This window comes from Indicator indicator, chromosome 7 (genome assembly GCF_027791375.1).
Source record: "Indicator indicator isolate 239-I01 chromosome 7, UM_Iind_1.1, whole genome shotgun sequence".
NCBI lineage: Eukaryota > Metazoa > Chordata > Aves > Piciformes > Indicatoridae > Indicator > Indicator indicator.
Genome location: NC_072016.1, coordinates 26,076,864 through 26,083,368, shown reverse-complemented (window position 1 = coordinate 26,083,368; position 6,505 = coordinate 26,076,864).

Below are 6,505 nucleotides of genomic sequence, written 5' to 3'. Positions count from 1 at the left end.
TTCACAAAGCTAAAGGACCCTTTTGAGGGCTTCATTTTTTCCTTATGCTGCTGCCCCAGCTCGTGGCCCGCCCCGGCTCACACACAGTCCTCCTTTAACTCACATCAAAACTGTTACGGTAATTCTCAACCTCACCTACTCTGTGAGTGCTGGCAGTTTGTCAATTTTCCACGGCGACAACTCCACCAGCATCTGGATGGAGCTTCTCGGCTTTGCTGCCACAGCTGCATCTCATGTCTCAATCACTCTCCTCGGCGAGCACTGCCTCCATGATACCCACTTGGGCCACTCTTTGCCCTCACACCTTCCTGGCCTTTCCTAACAGAGCTCCTCCACCCTTTTCACTGGGAAAGCTTTTCTCGGCTGAAGGTAAGGTAATGACTCGGTCCCGTGGCTGGGAGCGGTGGACGGGTGTCCGAGCCGGTAAGCGAGCCTAGCGACAAGCTCGCTCAGGCGGCGGCTGGCTGAGGCCTGCACGCCTGCCCGAAGAGGGACTATGGGGGAGGAAAAGCAGGCCTAGCTAGTTCTTCGCGGCCAACTTTTTCCCGGGGTGCCCCACCAGCCCTCCCGCCCACGGCACGTGTTGAAGGCAGGGCGGAGGAGGTTGGGCAGCGCCGGGGGGGTCCAGGCCTCGCCCGGCCGCTCTGAGGGGGCAAGAGCCGCCGCGCGCTCACTGCCGCGAAGCGGACTGGGGCAAGCGGGAGCAACCCCTAACACTCCGACGGGGCCACCGCGCGCCCTCCCGCTGCTGCGCGCACGCTCCCGCCTGGCCTCTAGCCCCACCGTGCGCGCGGCTGGCTGCAGTGATTGGAATTCAGCTCGTGCCCGCCCCGCCCCGCCCGCGCGCTTCAGGGACGGGCCGCGCCGCGAGCTCCTGCCAGGACGGAGCCTGCGCCGCTCCGTCCCGCCCTCGCCCCTTCGACACGCACCCGCGATCGCCCCCGTCTCACCGGAGCCGTCGGGGCCGCGGGAACGGCCCATCGAGGACGGCGGGGAGCGGGTCCCTTCTCCCTTCGCCTTCCCTCCCGCTGCGAAGGATGAGGAGCCCCCACCGCCGGTGAGTGCGGCGTCGAGCTGAGCTGAGCTGGGTTGGGCTGGGCCGGGCCATGGAGGCCCCAGTGGCCCCGGCCGTGCGTGCGTGCTGCTAAAGAGCGTCGGGACGCCGCAGGCAGCGCCGCGGCATCCTCCTATCGCCCGGACAGGGGGCCGCAGGGCGCTCCTAGGCGTTGTCTCTCTTCACCGCCGTGGTCTGCAGCCCTCCTACTCTCGAGTTCGCTATCTGCGGCTCGGCCCCGGATAGCGCCGTCGAATGCGGACACCCAGTGCGGCTTCCCCGTCTGGTGGCGGTTCTCCAGCTCTAGCCTTTCTCCTTAGGAGGACGGGGAGCGCCCGCCGCTCTGTACCTCCGCGGTGCTGGGGGCACCGCCGGGCCGCGGCCCACGGGAGGCTGGGTGGCCGCCGCGCCGGCGCAGGGGCTTCCTCGGGGCCGGTGGTTTGCTGCGTGGGCACGGGGGCCGCCGTCACGGCTCTGGCGGGGCCGGGCCGTCTGGCAGTCCGCGTTGCGTTCTCTCGCCGTGCGTTCCCTCCCCCCGCGTCTGCGCCCCTGGTGTTGTAATCCTGGGCTCCGTGCCGAACAGCCCCAGCCGGAGCGGGCGGCAGCGCCCGTCGTGGGAAGAGTGCAAGAAATAAGGTGCTGCTTCGTCTTCCTTTTGTGTGGGCTTTGAACAAAGCTGTGCGCCGCCTTTCCCCAGATCTGCTGTTTCGGCGATGTGAAATAAAAACCTATGAAAAAATAAACTAAATTCATCTCACGTACATTCGTAGTAAGAGATTGTACTGTTGAGTACTGATTAAGTATAATGTTTTCATAACCGATTACAAAATCTGTTGAAGAGGGTTTGAAACCATGAATAGCTCTTCACCACCCTTCAGTCAACCATCCTCTGTTTTTGGTAAAATTAACAGTGAATTCAGCAGCGGGGAATGGTTGCAAGTTGTGGCATTTCAATTCAGCAGTTGCCTGCCACTTTGTGTGGAAAGTTGTATGGTGATTTCTCCCAGTGTAAATTGATCGCAGTTCTAATTTACCTTTCTTTTTTTCTTTTTGCTCTCTGTGGACAGGTAATTATTTTGAGTTCTTTTATCAAGTTAGCATCCTAGGAATCACTCAGGCCTGTTACATGTTAAAATAGAGCAGCTACTTTTGTAGATGAGGAAGACTGCTGGATTGAAAAAGTTGCATGATTTGTACTGGAACCTTATCGCTGGCATAAAAAAAAATTAGCATGAGAGCAATTTATATTCAGATTTTTTTCCGAGTCTGTAGCCAGAAGAATCCTATGTTGTGGCATTTGTAGCAGTCTGGGTAAAATTCTTTCTAGAAATGTATTTACCCTTTGTTCTTGTATTGCTGTTCTTTTTAAAACGTTTTCTTATGTTAGTCACCACGTTTTGTTTGTTATGTGAGTTATTGTTATGCCCGGATTTTGTAAGTATTTATGCAGAGAAATACAACCTGGTGGATTTTGAGTTCTAGTCTGAAATTTTTGGGAAGATCTTCTCACGCAGCTTGCAAGATGCAGCTGCCAGTCCTTAGAATGTCCCATTGGCTGCTCTGTTCCAGGGACGATGACTGTATGTGGCTGGATCCGAATTTTTTTTTGTTGTTGTTGTTGGTTTGGGGTTTTTTGTTTGTTTGTTTTAAATTGTGAAGTAATTTAGGTTTGAAAGGGTCCTCTGGATGTTATCTGTACCATCTCCCGTTCAAATTAGAGAAGAAAGCTGTGGCTAAATTGCAAGCCTGAAATAGCATGTTACTTTGAATTCATTGTTCAAAGACTGTTTACTGAAACAGTATGTAGGTAGAGCCTTGAGTTTCTTGAAAGTCAGTGTATGGGACCCAAATACTAATGTTTTGGGGACACTGCTCAGCTATGTCCTTGCAGTGAGAACTGTGCTTTGTTATGGGAATTAAAAATACTGAATGTGGTAGTGTGGGTAAATGATAGATGGGACTTTCCTGGATACCAGTGTTCAAGAACTGGTAATCTGAAGTGTAAGAGATGTATCCAGAGAAATTAACTTTATTCTTTATAGTAGTGTATTTATTGAACCACTCTGAGGGTGGACAACACTTTGGTCATGTTTAGGATTGAGTGTTGTGCTTGTTCAGATGTGTAGTAAGCAACATCTGCTAACTTCTCTCAAAAAGGACATGTAGATGAGCGTTACTGTTGTATGAAAGGTCATGCAGTGTTACACTGCAAGGAGAAAAGGCTTTCGAAGAAGATTTTTTTTTCTTGTTTTTAAAGTTAAGAATAATTGTTTTATTTGTTCTCCAAGAAGCAGCATACAGATTCTGTGATGATGTAAATTAAAAAGAATATATAGGGAAGGGCTTGTTAAATAGTCACTGAATTATATTTTTATAGTAAGAAATCATTGTAACTGTATTCATATTTTAAAAGGAAAAAGTGTCTTGAAAACAGCAGTATTAAATAACTCTGAATTAGTGGAATCTTCTTAAAATTTAGTATCAGTGTAGCTAATAACACTACAGCTTCCCAAAGCAGAGTGGGGCACAAATAGGAGGATCTGAGTATATCCCTTCACAGAAAGGATCAAAGAACTGATATTAGGGCTTCCACTAATTTTGGTATAGCCAGGCTTTCCAAGAAAAACAAAGCCGCCTGCTCCAAAGGCCTTAAAAACAAACAAACCACAGGAAAGAAAAGCCCACCCCTCCTTTGCATTTTCATTCATCCTTGTGGCTGGTAACTTATGATGATGACAGCATCTCTTTCCAAGAGCAAGTAAAGTCTGAAAAATGGAGCTGCACTAAATTCCTTAGTAAACTGCTGAAAAGCCAAGGTGGATGAATAAGACCAAACACTGTGTGGCAGGGAATGTGTTACAAACGTGTGTTTCTTCCTTCTAAAGTAAATATTTAGTTGAAAATCTGTTCTTTCTATATAGTTATCTGAGAAAGCATCTGGAATTTCTTGGTTCCTCAATAAAAAGAGGGCATTTTTTTGTGCCTGGGATTTTTTTTTTCACTTGCCTTATTGTCATCTGTAAATAAATGACAGAAGGAGCTCTGTTGTATGTGGGTGCAGATGGAGTACTTAGCCTTATTTCACTTGCCACTGTTCCAAAAATGCTGGATTTGGGGGCTGGAACAGAGTGCATGTGCTTGGTGGCCTGACAGCAAATTTTTGCTCGTGCTGCTGATTTAATGATTCCACTTTTTCCTTTCTTGGACAAGATCTGTAGAACCCTCTGTAGTTGCCCTACCACACTTGTGCTGTTGGTCTCAAGTAGCAATGTCCTCTATGGTGGTTAGTGCATTAAAGAGAAAGCAGGGAATTTCTTCCACTCTGGTTTTCTTGCCTTCCCTTAAAGGTTGCTTGAAGTCTGTTGAGGGTTTGATATTAGCAGAAATAAAGTAGTTTTGCTTATTCTGAAAAATGTTTAAATCTGAAAACTAATGTAACATTTAACCTGCTATATTATGTCCTCTAAAAATTATGAGACTGGAATAGGTTATTTTTGAAATCGGGCAAAAAGTTGAAATAATGACCTCATTTTGTCTTCATTGTACAGAAAACATCATTTTAGCCTTCGGAATGCTCTTATTGAGAAGATACATGGAATAGACATTTTGTGAGGGATTCAGTGCAACAACATCTGCTCAGTACTTTGTACTGTGGGTATGTGATTCTCTAGAGGTTTGGTGTGAGACAAAGAGCTGGCCCACCACTGACCAGGCAATCGACTTGTACTCAATCTGCCTACTTGCCAGAACGGTCTTTGTTGTGAATTGGCTTCTCAGCACCTCACTGGGTCAGTTTACAGAGCCTATTAGTCATATTTTATGCCCACTGTCCCCTAAAAGCAAAGCAATTATTCTGCTAGTCTTCAATATATATGTTGGAATTTGTTGTAGTAGTTTTATGACACTGAAGCAATGTTAGGTCATTGTATATTTAGCATATTGAGAAGACTGAGAACTTTGCTCGTGTTGTGTTGGTGATACGGTGTATGAGTTTCTGGTTATGATCCTGTTGTTTCAGCTATACACAAATAGTATGAAAAATGTGGTCATTGTGTTTCAGATTTATAATCCAGATAGTTTTATTTCTTGACTTTTTTTAATGGGTGTCATGTAGTTGCCTCCCATCTCATTTGAATTCTGTTTCAGTTCAGTTTGCTGGTTTATGATGGTCTCAATAACATTCAAAATAAGTTTTAAAGTAGGAAAATTAACTCTAGTTCATGGCTGTGATAATATTTTTAGATTGTATATGCATGATGAAAGGAGAAGCAACAACTAAGTCTTAAATAGGTCCAGTGCGTTACTACATTGGACTTTCTTCAGTGGCATCTATTGTTACAGTGAAAGCGATTGGATTGATGGGACTCCTTGTGCAAATCATCAGCCAAGTCTGCTACTTTTACCAAATTCTTTCTGGTTGTGTTCATTGCAGTGTTCTGGGTAGTGTGAAGGATATGAACTTTATTTAAAAACATATTAAAAGGTTAGGATAAAATCTGTGTAGTAGTAGTTCATACCAGGGTGCATACCTGGAACATGTGACTAAATGCACTTTTTTCCCCCAAAACAGGACTTCCCAAAAGTCAGAAGAAAATATAATAGGTTTAAATGTAATTTTAGTATGTGAGGAATTGGCTGTATATTAAAAGGGTGGAAAACCCCAGCATTACTAACTCAGCTCTGCAGTGCTGTAGCCTAATTTGCATTATATGTTCTAACAGCAGTAGTATTTTTAACAAAAATTTGAAATCATATGTTCTCAGTGTCTCCTCAGACAATTGCTTTACATGATGCCTTCAGTCAATTTTATTAGCTTAAAATGTCAATGCAATTAGCAATTCTTTGTCTGCATTCACTGAGTTCACCATTGTAAAGAGAAAACTGTTGATTTTGCCATATTTTGGCCAATAAAGATAGAAGCAGAGGTAGCACAGATAAGTCAGAGAAATATCAAAGGAAGTCTCAGAAGAGACGTACCAGATCTGGTTCATGGAAGCAATTTCCTTTTCACTTCTGCAGCTGTTGAAATGGTCTGGATTTGGTTTTCTCATGTCTTTTTAGTGTTATTTATTAGCATCTTTTTCTTGATTAAAAATGAAACAAACAAAACCCCAAAAATGTTCATAGGATTTCATGCGATCTCTGTGAGAGCATGATCCCAAACTTTACTGGAAATCAGTGGGCAGAGCCTACATGACTTACGCAGGACTGAAGTAGTCAGAGATTTCACTTCTGCAGATAATTAATATTCTTCTCATGAAGGATTTGTTGAAGAATTTGTTGTGCAAATGAGTACGTTGTTGTCATGGGTTGAAATTACCCCCCAACTAGGGACTAGGCTGACGTTCCCCCTTCAAACTGTAACAGTTATGTGCTCTGAGTGAGAATTTAAGGGACATAGAAGTGGCGGATAAGCTCAGATACAATTTTCTAAATAAATAAATTTTTTTT